We start from the raw sequence: 17,199 nt of genomic DNA, 5'->3' as shown, positions 1-17,199 counted from the left end.
AGGAGAGGAGAGTTGAGTGAGTAGGAGGGGAGAGGAGAGGAGGAGTTGGAGAGGAGTAGAGGAGAGGAGAGTTGGAGCAGGGAGGAGAGGAGAGTTGAGCGGGAGAGAAGAGGAGAGTTGAGAGTAGGGAGAGGAGAGGAGAGTTGAGAAGGAGGAGGGGAGAGGGGAGGGAGAGTTGAGTAGGAGTAGGGGGGAGAGGGAGAGTTGAGTAGGAGGGGGAGAGGAGAGGAGAGTTGAGAGAGAGGGAGAGGAGAGGAGAGTTGAGAGAGGGAGAGGAGAGGAGAGTTGAGGGAGAGGAGGAGAGGAGAGTTGAGAGAGAGGAGAGGAGAGTTGAGTAGAGGGGAGAGGGATTGAGAGGGAGAGGAGAGAGGAGTTGAGTAGGAGTAGGGGAGAGGGGAGAGAGTTGAGAGGGGAGAGGAGGAGGAGAGTTGGAGAGGAGAGAGGGAGGAGGGAGAGTTGAGTAGGAGGGGGAGAGGGAGAGTTGAGGAGTAGGGGGAGGAGGAGAGGAGGGGAAGGAGAGAGTAGGGGAGGAGGGAGGAGAGGAGAGTTGAGTAGGGGAGAGGAGAGGAGAGTGAGAGGAGTAGGGGGGAGGAGAGGAGAGTGAGGAGGGGGATAGGAGAGGAGAGTAGGAGTAGGGGAGAGGGGAGAGTTGGAGAGAGTAGGGGAGGGGAGAGGAGGGGAGAGTTGGGGAGGGGTGGGAGGAGAGAGAGAGTTGGTAGGGGGGGAGAGGAGAGGAGAGTTGAGTGGGAGGGGAGAGAGGAGGAGGAGAGTTGAGTAGGGAGGGGAGAGGAGGAGGAGAGTTGGAGAGGGAGGGGGAGAGGGAGAGGTGAGTAGGAGTAGGGAGGAGAGGAGAGGGAGAGAGGAGGGGAGGGGGAGAGGAGAGTTGAGTAGGGGAGGGGAGAGGAGAGTTGAGAGAGGGGGAGAGGAGAGGAGAGTTGAGTAGGAGGGGGAGAGGGAGAGTTGAGTAGGGAGTAGGGGAGAGGAGAGGAGAGTTGAGTAGGAGTAGGGGAGAGGAGAGGGAGAGTTGAGTAGGGGGAGAGGGAGAGTTGAGTAGGAGAGAGGAGAGGGAGAGTTGAGTAGGGAGTGAGGGAGAGGAGAGGAGAGTTGAGTAGGGAGGGGAGAGGAGAGTGAGTAGGAGAGGAGGGAGAGTTGAGTAGGAGGGGGAGAGGAGAGGAGAGTGAGTAGGAGTAGGGGAGAGGAGAGAGGTGAGAGGGAGTAGGGGGAGAGGAGAGGAGAGTTGAGGAGTAGGGGAGGAGAGGAGAGTTGAGTAGGGAGAGGAGAGGAGAGGGAGAGGGGAGAGGAGAGGAGTGGAGAGGGGAGGGAGAGGAGAGGAGAGTTGGAGTAGGAGAGGGGAGAGGAGAGGAGAGTTGAGAGGAGGGGGAGAGGGGAGAGGAGAGTTGGAGGGAGTAGGGAGAGGAGAGTTGAGAGGAGTAGGGAGAGGAGAGTTGGAGTAGGAGGGGGAGAGGAGAGTGAGAGGGGAGGGGAGAGGAGGAGGGAGAGTTGAGTAGGAGTAGGGGAGAGAGAGGAGTAGGGAGTAGGGGAGGGAGAGGAGAGGAGAGGAGAGTTGAGTAGGAGGGGGGAGAGGAGAGTTGAGTAGGAGTAGGGAGAGAGAGGAGTTGAGAGTAGGGGAGAGAGGAGGAGGAGATGAGTAGAGTAGGGAGAGGGAGAGGAGAGTTGAGAGGGAGGGGAGAGGGAGGAGGAGGAGGAGGGAGAGGAGAGATAGGAGAGGAGAGGAGAGTTGAGGGAGAGGGAGAGGAGAGTTGAGTAGGAGTTAGGGAGAGGAGAGGAGAGTTGAGGAGAGGGGGGGAGAGTGAGTAGGAGTAGGGAGAGAGAGGAGAGTTGAGTAGGGGAGAGAAGAGGAGAGTTGAGAGGGAGTGGGAGAGGAGAGGGAGTAGGAGGGGGAGAGAGGAGAGGAGAGTTGGAGTAGGAGTAGGGGGAGAGTGGGGAGGAGAGGAGAGTTGAGTAGGGAGTGAGAGGGAGAGGAGAGGAGAGTAGGGGAGAGGAGAGGTTGAGTAGGAGTAGGGGAGGAGAGGAGAGTTGAGGAGGGAGGAGGGAGAGGAGAGTTGAGAGGAGAGGAGGAGGTGAGTGGAGGAGAGAGGAGAGTTGAGTAGGAGTAGGGGAGAGGAGAGGAGAGGGAGTAGGAGTAGGGGAGAGGAGAGGGGTGAGTAGGGAGGGGAGAGGAGAGTGAGAGAGGGAGAGGAGAGTTGAGGAGGAGTAGGGGGAGGAGAGGAGAGTGAGAGGAGAGGAGAGAGGGAGGAGTGGGGAGAGGAGAGGAGGGGAGGAGAAGGAGGAGATTTGAGTAGGAGTAGGGGAGATAAGAGTTTAGTGAGAGTAAGTAACTAGGAGTAAGGACAAAGAGAGTTAATGACAAACAAGAATATTTAAAGATATTAATGACGGAGAATTGGAATGTGTGAAAGTAGGAATGGGTAAAAATAGGAATAAGTGAGGGTAAGAATGTGTAAAAGTAGGAACGTCAATAGGAATTTGCATTATCTATATTACTTACACGTTCTTTCATAATTATATCTGTTATCGCTTGTCTTATGTCTTCATTTATTATTTAATATTGTTCATTATGATTGTCCTTATTATTTGAATCTCGTTTTTTCACCTATTTTTATTCCCAAGCCTCTCATAGGCACCCTTTTATCCCCCATAGGTCAACCTGAAGGGGACTGAAAGATTAATGGTGATTGGCTCTTGAACCTAGAAGTCATCTTCAAGATCAAATTATCAAAATGGATACTGTAGGACAAACCTTTGTTGTATATTGATTGACAATCTTTTTTGTATGGTTTACTCTCTGAACCATAGTTTTCTTAAATAATTTTTTTTAAGTCCAATTATTCTTAATAATAATGTATTTCTTTTAACAATAAATGCCAAATTATTTTGTTATTCTTTATACAAATTATATTGTTTTCTATCATTTTCTTTAATATTTATACCTCCACGAAACAAATTTAAAGTTTTGTAATTATTGTTGAAATTAGGAAAAAATCGTAATCAAAGTAATTTTTTAAATTTATCGAATAAAATTATTATTAACTTCATTTCAAGCAACTCTTACTTAGTTATAAACTCTTTACAACCTTAAAGTTATGCACATTAGTATAAGTTTTGTAGATCTCAAAGTAAGTGTTTTCATATTACAGTTTCCCTTCATAACCTTAAACATATACAAATTATTGAGCGTCTGGATGTCAACTCTATGATCAAAGTCGAAATTCATGTATACTACATATGTGAAACTTAAAGACACATGTAAACCATTGGCATATTGAACCTTATAGGTTGCATTAATGCAAGTTTCATATATGTAACCATTTAAGAACCCATACATGGACACAGAACTTTGACACCGGCCAACGCATACACATGGACCACTTGACACCAGCCAACATGGAATACTTGGATACTACCATACACATGAACCTTGATACCAACAATTACACATAGGCATGGCGCTGAAATACTTATGCGAATATCCTTAACACAAGTTGAACCAAGGACTGTGAACCAAATGAAAACACAGCTTGTAAACTCATGCCTACCTATGAGTTCTCTTGACAGGAAATGAACCCACCAGTACTCCAAGAAAGCCAAGGAGCTGACAAGTGACCTTTGACCTGCCCGTCAGTCGTCAGTCACATTAATGATGCAAGTAACGTGTCAGGTATCGTCAGGTGTTAGCCACAGGTAATTAAATTATTGTCCGTGACTCAAATATCAGGTGGATTGTGGACGGAGAGTTTGATGTCTTGAAGTAGGTGTTGACAGGTGGTGACTGGCAGGTACAGGTGGTGACAGGTGTTGAGAGATGGTAAAGGTGGTAAAATATGGTGAGGGTGGTGGTGAGTAGTATAAGTGGTGATAGATGGTGCAGGTGATGTTAGGTGGTGTAGTTGGTGATAGTTGTAGAGGTGGTGATAGCTAGTACAAATGGTTATAGGTATTGAAGATGGTTAGTAATGGGTAGTGCATGGGGTCAAGGTGATAGTATAAGTTGTAAAAACGAATAGTTAAAAGTGGTGATAACAGATGGTGCAAGTCATGAGAGGACTTTGCCAGTGGGAGAACGGTGGTACAGGTGGTGATAGCGACAAGAGAAGATGGCGTAGATGCGAAAAGAGTGGAGAAAAGATATCTACTGTAGTTGGGAGAGAGAGAGAGAGAGAGAGAGAGAGAGAGAGAGAGAGAGAGAGAGAGAGAGAGAGAGAGAGAGAGAGAGAGAGAGAGAGAAAACTCGGAGCCACCTCATCAAAGAGTAATTTCGTAATTACTTCTCATTATGTAGGGTGCAGACGCGGCCATAAATATTCAGCGGTAATTAAGAACGCGTAATAAGATCACTCAAACTGTTTATATAAAATGAAATGCTTTTACCTGTGGGACCGTGGGTGATGATGGACCGTGGGTGATGATGGGCTGTGGGTGATGAGGGATCGTGGAGGATGAAGGACCGTGGGTGATGAAGGACCGTGGGGTGAAGGACCGTGGGTGATTATGGACCGTGGGTGATGAGGGACAATGGGTGATGATGGACCGGATGATGGACCGTGGGTGATGATGGACCGTGGGTGATGATGGACCGTGGGTGATGATGGACAGGGGTGATGAGGGATCGTGATGAAGGACCGTGGGTGATGAAGGACCGTGAATGATAATGAGTCATGTGTGATGATGGACCGTGGATGATAATGAGCCATGTGTGATGATGGACCGTGGATGAGAATGAGCCTGTGTGATGATGGACCGTGGATGATAATGAGTCATGTGTGATGATGGACCGTGAGTGATGAGGGACATTGGATGTTAGACCGTAGATTACAGAACATAGTAGTACTTGTGTTGATTATAGCAGGGAAAGTGTATGGTAGAGTTATTATTAAGAGACTGAGGCAAAAATAGAGGGTGTGTGAGGGGTGGAACAGTGTGGTAGAGCGAAGGAAGAGATTGGGTTCGTCATATTTCTACATCAAAGAACATGAGTTTCTCGAGAAGAAAACGGATTTATCTGTGGTATTTGTGGATTCAGGGAGATATGAGAAGTGATGTAGTAAAAATTACAAAAAAAAATGTATGTGGTAATGGGAAGCTATTGAATGCTCCCATGAATATTTTGTAGGATTGTGGTAAGAGAGAAATTGGTTCAAAGTGAAAGTAGGAATACGTTAAACGGATGTGATGGTTCCATGGTTGTTGAATAATTTCAAGGTTAAAAGAGTGAATGTAAGAGTGGCAGGGCGTAAAAAGGTGGTAAGACAGCTGCTGTTTGCACATGATGCTGTTCAGGTGGGAGTTAAGTAAGAAAAAGTAAAAAAAATAAATTTGGGAGATTGTATGCTAAGAGATACGATTATAAATGTGAACAAGAGTAACAATGATGATAAGAGAGACAGGGAAAAATAAATGATAAAATGTATGAAGATAGTATGGAAGAAATGGAGTGTTTTTTTATATATCTTAAGAGTGCCTGTGTCAGCAAATGATATGATGAATGATGAGCTGAACCAAAGAAAATTGGAAGGGAAGAAGCAGATGGTGTCAAAGGAAGCCAAAATGAGGATATACTCAGACATCATTGAACTAACATTATGCGTGTGCGAAACTTGATCTCTGACAGGCAATAGGAAGGGGAATATTACAAGCGACAGGTAATGATGTGCTTGAGGGCCAATATATGGGGTTGATATTAAACAGAGAACACAAAATACAGAAATTCGGAGATGTGGAACGGAGAGAAAAGTTAGGCAGAGATTGGTTCAAGATCTTCTAATCTAAGTTAATGTGGATATATTGATAGACTGGAGAGTAACAGATTGGTAAAAACTCTATAATTTAGAAGTGGATGATAGGAGGAAGAAGGAAAGATCAAGGAGACGAGCAGATGGGATGATGTACTAGAAATTAACGAAGGGGAGGCACACCCAGAAAACAGCAGTTAGCGTGGATGAGTGGGAGAGCCGAGTGTCGAATAAATTTTATGAAATGACGAACTGCTGATGGGTGACACTGGATTAAGTGAAGCGATTGGGAGATTCAATTTGAGGCCTAATTGTGGAAGAGGAATACTATGGGGAAAAGCAACTTTTATAGCAGTATGAATGAATGAGTGACAGCGAATGAAGGGAAAATATATATGTATATTTGCTGTAGGTTCCTGCCTTGTACTGTATTTTGAGTTGATATATTACCTATTCGTTTCTTTTCCTCTTATACCCACTATTCTCTATTCACACTTAGCGTCGATTTATTTTCCATTTAATCACTACTTAAATATGCAACAAGCAGATTTTTTTTAGACATTTGTGTCTTGATTTTTAGTGAACAATTTAATCTTTTAAAGGAACTCCAAACCACCTGCATATTTACACCTTTATTTTCATTTTACTGGTGATTTTAATTCGCCGACACATTCCCTTAAATGTATATATACAATACATCCAGTGACTTCCTCCAGCTTCAAATTGGTGCTCTCTCTCACGATGAAATTATCGTCCTGTTGAACATCAGGTTTGGTAAAGTTAAATTTTAATTCTGCCCTTTTGCTTGCTTTAGTCAGCTTGCACTGTCAGATTGATGCAATTTTTAGGAGATCGACAGGAAAATGAATGTAATTCAACTATCTAATGTTGATATTTAAATCTTTTCGTCTAAATATGTTGTTTACAGGCTTCTTCCAACATCAGCGTCAAAAATATTGGAGAAAGAGTGTAGTCTTTGTAGACTCCTCTGTGAAATGTATCTTTCTCCCTTGAATAAGTAAAAAACCTGATTTTTTTTATATTACGTAAACATCACCCACCAAAAATGCCACAAAGTATTTTACAACCCTGGTTCATTTATATTACGTATAAGACACAGGATTGACTGAATTAAAAGTATTCCGTAACTACTTGAGCCCAGTCATGAGGGTAATTCATTGTACACTGTATTTGAAATACTTTCTAAACCACTTGTAAAATTATCACTTTTACTCCTGTTATTCGTGTATATATATATATATATATATATATATATATATATATATATATATATATATATATATATATATATATATATATATATATATATATATATATATATATATATATATATATATATATATATATATATATATATATATATATATATATATATTCATTCATACAGACATACGCAGAGAGAGAGAAAAAAATACAGAAGGGAAAAAAGCATAAATGAGAGAACTAGAAAGAGAATGAAAGAAAGACAAATCAAAATACAAAAATACGCATCCAGAAAGTAAAGAGAAAGAGGAACTGAGAAGGCGGCAGAAACAGAAGGCCAGGGAAGGAACAGATGCACAGAGGTAGGTAGGTAGAGATCAAGTATTAGCAGTGCATTATTCAGTGGAGTTAGGGAGGCTGGTCAATATTTCAGTGGGACCAGGAACCGCCCGGGGTAATTCCACCTGCCCTCTGTTAAGGTCAAGAAAGGTGACAATCTCGCCTGAATTACTGCACTCTAGTTTAGCCTTAGTATATCAGGAGTATGACAAGAGTATATTAGAGTATAACCTACGTATACCAGTGTATAACCCGAGTATATTAGAGTATATCCTGATTATATCATAGTATATCCTGAGTATATTAGAGTATGACCCGAATATATTAGAGTATAACCTAAGTATATTTTAGTATAACCTGAATATAATTAGAGTATAACCTGAATATATTAAAGTATAGTCTGAGTATATTAATTATAACCCGAATATATTAGAGTATAACCTGAGCATAATTAGTATAACCTGCATATACTGGACGTCGAGTCTGGCCTGATCATATCAAGTGTGTATTCTGGGAATGTCAAGAGTATACTTTGAGTATACCCTGGGTATATCTTAGGTATATCAGGAATACTGTATAGACTGAGTATATCAAGATTATTAACTCAGTAAAATTAGCATAGAGCTCGAATATATCAATGTTATATCCTGAGTATATCAATAGTATAACCCAAAGATATCAAAAGTTTGTCAAAAGTATGACCTTGGTATATCATTAGAACAGCCTGAGTATATGGTGAATTTAGCCGTGTTATATAAAAAATATAGTCCAAGTATATCAAAGTAACGCCTTAAAACATCAAATATACAATGACTAATCTATGTAACGAGGAAAGAATCATGATAAGTCACTATGGAATGGTGAATATGCCTGAAAATTCTGAATATACCAAAGTATAACGGGAATATACCAATAGATAAGTCAGAATATACTTGATAACTTACAAGAACAAAAAAGAAAATACTTGACCTTAATTTACAGGATATATTTCAAATGTCATTCATTACTTTTAAAAAATATCCATTATTTTCATTAATGTCTAATAAAAAAAAATATTAGCCATTTGAAAACACTCTCTATACATTACCATTGGATATATATTCATAGTCGTGATTTATAAAGAATGACCAAATAGCACAGACAGCAGGTGTGAGGGGGCCATGTTCAACTTAAAACACTTGTATGTAATCTGAACACCTGTTGAGTGGAGTTGGAAGGGATAGGGAGATTTTAAAGGTATTTGGCATTTAGATGTGTGTAAAGTAATGGTTATTCTATTACCGTATAAACTAGCACCGTATATGAGGTATAATAACACACGCCACACAACGTCATTACTACAACATGTAAAGCGACGTAAGTCATAACACAACATTGTCATCACACAACGTCACAACCCTTCACAACTAACACTACACAACACAATAAATGCATGATATAACACCACGCAATATAACCCAACATAGACATTACATCCTATCATACGACACATCACAACAAGTATAACATCACACAGCAGCTCAAAACACAACACAACACAACACAACACACCGTTCTGGGATTACAATGTGGTGATGGTGGCAGTGTGATGATGATGGCAAAGTGGTGATGGTGGCAGTGTGATGATGGTGGCAAAGTGGTGATGGTGGCAGTGTGGTGATGGTGGGAGTGTGGTGATGGTGGGAGTATGGTGATGGTGGGAGTGGTGATGGCGGTAGTGTGGTGATGGTGGTAGAGCGGTCATGGTGGTAGTGTGGTGATGGTGTTAGTGTTATGATGGTGGCAGTGTGGTGATGGTGTCAGTGTTATGATGCAGGCAGTGTGGTGATGGTGGCAGTATGGTGATGGTGGCAGCGTGATGATGGTGGTAGAGTGGTGATGGAGGCGGTGTGGTGTTGGTGTTAGAGCGGTTATGGTAGTAGTGTGGTGATGGTGGCAGTGTGGTGATGGAGGCAGAGTGGTGATGGTGGTAGAGCGGTCATGGTGGTAGAGCGGTCATGGTGGTAGTGTGGTGACGGTGGTAGTGTGGTGATGGTGGCAGTGTGGTGATGGAGGTAGAGTGGTGATGGTGGTAGAGCGGTGATGGTGTAGTTTGGTGATGGTGGCAGTGTGGTGATGAAGGCAGTCTGGTGATGGTGGCAGAGTGGTGATGGTGGTAGTGTGGTGATGGTGGCACAGTGGTAATGGAGATAGTGTGGTGATGGTGGCAGTGTGGTGATGTTGGCAGTGTGGTGATGTTGGCAGTGTGGTGATGGTGGCAGTGTGGTGATGGTGACAGTGTAATGATGGTGGCAGTGTGGTGATGGTGGCAGTGCGGTGATGGTGGCATTGTGGTGATGAAGGTGGTGGCGGAGGAGCGGCAAACGGGCGGCGCTGAAAGCAGTTGTAATTTCGGCGGGTGGCAGATATGGTGACGGCAGTGGCAGGTGGCATGTTTGGTGATGGCAGCGGAAGGTGGCAGGTATGATGACAATGGCAGGTGGCATTTATGTTTTTGTCAGCAGCAGATGGCAGGCATAATAAGTAGAGCATGTTGTCAGCGGCAGGTGGCAGGCATAATAAGTAGAGCGTGTTGTCAGTGGCTGGTGGCGTCACCAGAGCGGCAGGCAGCAGGTGGCAGCAGGTGTGACAGTGACGCAGGTAACCTAATACAACCCTCATTAACTCGGCTGATTTATTTATGCGACCCACACATGATAAAATAAACGGCCTGGTCCAACTAACAACTCCATTATGACTGATCTGAATCGTTACACAAACAACCATTAATCACCACCGTCAAACACTACTTTATTAGTGTTGATGTTCAAATGAAAAATGTCTCCATCTCGTCGTTCGCTCCTTGGCTACTTGAGGAGAGACTCAGAGAAAATTCACCTTGATTTAGAAGTTCATTGGTAAGGGATAAACAGATTTTTGTTATGGGATTTTGACAGTGTTACTCATATTTCCACTTGCTTGCTTGGGTTTGCTTGTTGGCTACCACAAACACACACAAAAACACACATACAAACACAAACACACAAACATAGACCAGACGTAATAAACCTGTGTTTTTGTGACGTTTGGGGACAAACACACACAGAATCTGTTCTATAAACGAGCATGCACGACCCTCTTATGTAATGATTAATAAACTTTGTAAAGTTAGAAGCCATTGATTACAAGTATTATCGACGGCAGACGCTTACGTGTATCACGGAAGGTTCTATGTGTGGTGACAGACCCTGCTCCACTAAATTTTACATCTAACCTTATGATTTTCATTTACTACACATGATTTGGCGCTTGAGATAAAAATTTCACAAAAAATATAAATTTTCGTGAAAGATTTACACGAAAATATGACATAATCGCTAAAAACATGTAATTCTTCAGATTTTTTAATGTTAATGCAGTAAATGATTGTCATTAAAACGTGAAATAAAAACGAAAAGAAAATTTGAAAAATCCTAATTTAAAAATTAAGAACCCAGAAACAACATATAACATTTAAGCACACGCACGCACCTGCAACTGTAGATATTCTAAAGTCATTAATACACGTCAATGAGTCATACCAAACTTAGGCTGGAGGTAAGTCACATAGTTCTTATAGGCTATGACAAAAACAATAGAAATCATCGCTATAGTAATGGCTAAGATTCCTAGATGTTATTATATATATATATATATATATATATATATATATATATATATATATATATATATATATATATATATATATATATATATATATATATAATGTATGTGTGTGTGCATACAATCATATACATACAAACAGTCTTAGGTTACATGTCTTATGTAACAACTGATGAATATTTGGACAGTAAATATGATAGTAACACATGGCCTAGCTGTGTGTGTGTGTGTGTACTGTACACAGGGTGGTGATATGAATGCGTCTAGTGTGGCAGCCTTACGTTAGTGTTAAGGTGCAAGCACTGCTTGCTCCCTCTCGCTTTCAGCTACCGCCGCTGGCTAGCCCTCGTGATGAAAAGGGCAGCAACTTGCAAAAGTTCTCCCCAGCCTCTTCACCATCAAGACTCTTGCTGTGCCTCCTCGTGGCAACACAGAGTAACTGGATGCCTCGTGGGCCCAGGCTAGACCAGCAGGAGATCTCGGAGTAGAAGTGGGCCCCAAAGGGTCGGCGCATAGGCCCACTGGCATGTGGACACGTCCTGGCGCCTACCAACCACTGTCTCGCTGCCTTGCGGATTAACCTTGGTAGGTATAAGGACACGGGAGTAAACCATTAACGAAAAATCTGTGGTGGAGCCCTGAGTCAGGCAGAGATGCTTACAGATCTCCAACGAGACCCAAACGGCGGTAAAAGGCGGGAAAGGTGACCACCATGGGAACCCAACGATTACACCGAAGGACGAAGGCAGTACATGATGGACAGGCTACTAAGGCGAAAGCCAACAAACTGGGTTATCGGCAGTCCATTGCAACTCTCCCTCTCCTCAGTCGTTGCAACACTTGCACCACTGCATCAGGAAAAGGGAGAGCCAAGATGTGTGGTTGTAGCCTGCACTGATGCCTCAACGCATAAATCAATTCACGTGCAGCCATCATCCAGCTCATCATACTCCTCATCATCATCAAAACTCCTATACCCACAACAGTCCTATGGCGATGGACGAGTGGTGATGGGAACAGGCAGAGATGACTGCCGGGAGTCTCTAGTCACAACTCTGCACCTGGTCAGAAACAGATAAGATGGTCGTTTGTGTACAGTGATCTAGGCAGCAGTGCAATCCGGTCTTGTTTATGCGACTGAGCAGCCCTTTCGAGGAGTCACTCTGCTCACCTCACATGGGGAGGGGGCTAGAAAAGGTGCCCTAAACATAGCCTGCCTAAAGAACCAACCTGAAAGGACAACCGAACCCAGTAAGGTCATTTTTATGCGTTCGATAATACAATCATAATCACAGATCCAAACAAAAACAAACTATACAACCTCTTATGGTCGCTGCATGGAATGTCAGGACCCTTCTGGATACTGACACAAATGAGCATCCTGAAAAAAAAACCCGCCTTTCTGGCAAAAGAGCTGGCTAGGTATAATTTCGACATAGCAGCCTTTAGTGAGTCCTGGCTCCCAGACGAGGGTCGACTCACAGAACAAGGGTCTGGCGAAATCTTCTTCTGGAAGGATAAGCCTGCAGCGGAGAGAAACCGCATTTATGGGGTTGGCTTTGCCATCCGCCAACTCATCCTACACAGGCTAACTAAAAAGCATGTTGGGATCAATGAGCGCCTCATGGCGCTCCGAGTCCCACTGAATCACTCACGTCATGCCTTTTTCACCAGTGCATATGCTCCAACACTGGATGCAGAGGATTACATCAAGGAGGCCTTTTATGCCGACCTCGACAGAGTGGTAACCTCTTTCCCCAGAGAAGATAAGGTTGTGCTCCTTGGTGACTTCAATGCCAGAGTTGGCAGAGATGCTGACATTTGGCAGGGAACCACAGGGAGAAATGGACTAAGATAGTGTAATTCAACGGCCTACTCCTCCTTAGTATCACCAACACCATATTTAGGTAGGCCGACAAGGTCAAGGGTTCGTGGCAACACCCAAGATCCAAACACTGGCATCTCATTGACTACATCATTGTCAGAGAAAGAGATCGTCGAGATGTCCTCATGACTCGAGCCATGTGTGCCAAGCTCTCACTTCATGTTGCTCTAAAACGGCGAAGGCAGCAAGCCTCCAGAAGAGGTTTTAACACTAAGCATCTAGATGATCCAGCAGTAGCACATGCTTTCAGAGAGTAGCTCAAACATGGGCTGATAAACACCCCGACAACAAACAACCCAAATCCCAGTGCCGAATGGGATATTCTTGACACTCATGACAAAAATCTGCAGAGAGACCCTAGGCCAGATTGAAAGAATACACAGGACTGGTTTGATGAAAACGACCCGGAAATCAATATACTCATTGATGATAAACATGCTGCTTTAACTGACTAGCACAACAACCCTCAATGTTGGACGAAAGCTGATACCTTCCGCTAGAAGAAAGCAGCAGCTCAGAGCGAACTTTGCAATCTAAAAAAAGCTGGTTTAAATATAAAGGATGTGAAACACTAAAACTTGTAAATCAGCACAAGGTGCGTGAATTTTTTACTTCCACTAAATCTTTTTGTGGGCCAATCACTCATGGCGCAGTCCCACTCCGCTCCTCCGACGGTAGCTCCCTAATTAAAGATGAAGAAGGCATTCTTCAGTGCTGGAAAGAGCACTACCATTCACTGCTCCACCAAAACAACGATGTGGATGTCCTGACTACCCAGCAGGTCCCTCAGCATCCAGAGCTGACCCACCTCAGCTATCCTCCATCCCTGGATGATGTAGCTACTACCATCAAACAGATGAAAAAATAACAAAGCCTCAGGGCTTGATGGAATCCCAGCCGAGGTGTATAAAGTAGGAGGACCTCTGCTTACCAGCCGTGTTCATTCTCTCCTGGATAATATTTGGGAAAAGGAGGAAATCCCCAAGCTCTTAACGACGCTTCCATAGTCAATATTTATAAGATTCAAGGGAGACCGGTCAGACTGTAGCAACTACCGTGAGATCTCGCTGCTGTCCGTAGCTGGCAAGATTATTGCCCAAGTCCTCAGAAAAATATTTCATCCTGAGGCGGAAAACTTCCTCCCAGAATCTCAATGTGGCTTTACTGTAGACCATCACGTGGCACCACTGATAGGATCTTTGCTGCCCGCCAGATACAGGAAAAGTGCAGAGAACAGCGTCATGACCTGTACATGGCTTTCATCGACTTAACCAAGGCCTTCGACTCAGTCAACAGGGAAGCCTTCTGGCAGACCCTAAGCCGTTTTGGCTGCCCACCAAAATTCACCACCATTGTAAGGCAACTCCACCATGGCATGAACGGCAGTGTCCTGCACAATGGCACCCAGTCTGAGTTCTTCCCCATTCAAACGGGCGTAAAACAAGGATGTGTACTTGCACCAACTCTCTTTTCCATTTTTTTTGACTGCCTTCCTTACTCGTGCCAGTGCCAATTTAGCCGGCGGTGGTGGACACCGAGTACCGGATGAAGGGTCTTTACAACGTAAGACGACTCCAGGCAGGAGCAAAGGTGTCGGCAGCTTCCATTAATGAACTTCAGTATGCAACCGACCTCACCCTTGTTGATCACACTGAACGCGACCTACAAGAGAGCCTGAACACCTACGCAGATGCGCATGCACACTTCGTCCTAGAGGTGAATGGACGTAAGACTCAGATTCTCTTTCAGCCTGCCCCTAGTTCAGCCATACCTCCACTATCCATTCAGCTAAATGGTACTACCCTCCCTAATGTGACTCACATTCGGTATCTCGGCTCTTACCTATCCACCACTGCGCATATCGATGAAGAGATTAAACATCGGATCAGCTGTGGATCTCAAGCCTTCGGCAGACTCTGTACCCATGTCTTCAACTGTTGGGAGCTGAAATTATCTACAAAGTTGCACGTATATCGAGCAGTGGTTCTCCCCGCCCTGCTATACGGCAGTGAGACATAGGTCACATACAGCAGTGCTCCTCAACCCTGTGACCCGGGTCACAGTACACCTTTTCACATATCCGTTGAGACATTGTTACATAACTATTTGACAAATTTCATAACCGAATGACAGACAGAACACATATCGAATGACAATCTAAATAACTGTTCGTTCATGCTAACGGAAATGATTGACTTAAGTTATGAAGCTGACAGACGTGAACAATATACCGACAGTCTACATATAGTTTGCGAATGTAACAATTGGAGAATGACATACCACCAACAGTTATTTTAGATTGTCATTCGATATGTGTTCTGTCTGTCATTCGGTTATGAAATTTGTCAAATAGTTATGTAACAATGTCTCAACGGATATGTGAAAAGGTGTACTGTGACCCAAACCACTAACTAGTGCGACCCGGCGAATTACTGCGACCACGCCCTGTGACCCAGGCGCAGCTGTGACCCACTTAACACGTTACATGCGATTGGCAGCACTGCAGACTCACCGAAGAATTTTTTTTTTTTTACAGCAGCGCAGAGGAAATGGAGTGCAGCTTACGTCAAGTATGGAATTCATCTGACTGACGAGGAAAAAGAGGAGCATCCAACAGCATCGTGTCTGCTATGTCCCCAAATGATGTCTAAACAATGTCTGGTGCCAAGCAAGCTGCAGACTTACTGTATATTGAAAACTTGCTCCACCATTAGTTTCAGTCTTCGCGAAGGTTTGAAGAGCATTACAAGGCGACATCAGATACCAATCTAGTCACTGCATCTTTGAAAATAGCGTACCTGCTCGCTACCAAAAAGAAACCTTTCACAAAAGGTGAAGAAATCACCGTACCAGCTATGAACATCCTTTCGGAAGAAGTGCTTGGTGAAAGTGCTGCTACGAAGCCACAACAACTGAACGACGGGCGCTGATGATTGCCGAAGACCTGCTTGTACAGCAGAAAAGGTCAAGAAAAGTCCCTGCTATGGATTGCAATTTGACGATTGCATGGATCTTACAAACAGGGTTCAGTTGATGTGCTTCATTCACTGTGCTGACTGTGAGCTTAGTGTGACTGTAATTATTACTGTAATATACTTTTATACCCATAATAGTTGTTTCATTTCTCAGATGACAAACTTGAAATGTGATCAAATAATCATGGAGGTGCTGGGAACTGTGACCCAGTGTTGAAAAGGTTGAGGAACACTGACATACAGGAGGCACCTCAAAGCACATGAAAACTTTCACCAACGTAGTCTACGTTCCATCCTCCGAGTTTGCTGGGAAGACAAGAGAACAAATGCCAGTATTCTCACTGACACCAACTGTAGGAGCATCAAGGCTACCATTATCCATGAACAACTACGTTCGACTGGCCATGTTATCCGCATGAACGACAGTTGACGGCCAAAGCAACTTCTTTACAGTCACCTAACGAATAGTAAACGTAATGCTGGCGGGCAACTGAAAAGGTATACGGATGGTCTTAAGACAAACCTGAAAAATGCCAAATCGACCCCCTCACCTGGGAGACGTTTACTCCACACCGTAACGCTTGGAGGGGCACCACACAAGAAGGTATTAATACTTTCGAGTTAGATCGACTGCTTGCCGAGGCAGACAAGCGCCAACGCCGGAAAGATGCTGCCGCCGCCCCTCCCGCACTAGATGTAGCCCCCCACATGTGCAACTTTTGTGAAAGACCCTGTCGTTCCCGTATCGGCCTCTTTAGTTACTTCAAAACTCACCGATGTAGGTGACATCCCTAATAACTCATGTCATTGTATCATAGCTGGACGATCGTCATACTCAATTCCGAGTGACAGCAAAGTAGTAGTGTGTCGTATATAAGGTACGCATACATAAGTATATGTACAGTCCCTTTCACTAGTGCGTTTACAGGGGTTTTCATATAAACATTCCACAAATATTGAGATATTTCTTTTAAAATTGATTAATTTGATTCCATAGTATGTTTTTTTTTTTTATCAGGCACCCCCCTACATCCTTGTGTAAGGTGAAGCGCGGAAGCGTTTACAGCGCCCAACAGGGAAGCATGCTAAGTTCATGCTTGCCTTTATGTCTCATGAGTTAAGGGCATAGAAGCCTGAAGAGTCAAGGGCGTGGAAGCCTGAAGAGTCAGTGGTTTATGTCATCAAGTTATTGTAAGCTCCAACAACTCCCTGAATACGAATTCGCAACTTTCGATTTACAACAGGTACCTACTTTACTGCTAGGTGAACAGGGACTAATGGGGGCTAGGAAGTATGTCCAAACAACTTCCACCGGCCCGGGAATCGAACCCGTGACATCTCGCTTGCGAGGCAAGAGCGGTACCGCTCTACCACCAGCGCCCCC

Source organism: Homarus americanus, unplaced genomic scaffold (assembly GCF_018991925.1).
Source record: "Homarus americanus isolate GMGI-L3 unplaced genomic scaffold, GMGI_Hamer_2.0 scaffold39675, whole genome shotgun sequence".
NCBI classification, from domain to species: domain Eukaryota; kingdom Metazoa; phylum Arthropoda; class Malacostraca; order Decapoda; family Nephropidae; genus Homarus; species Homarus americanus.
The sequence above is the reverse complement of the archived record's forward strand: the minus strand, read 5'-3'. Positions refer to the sequence as shown.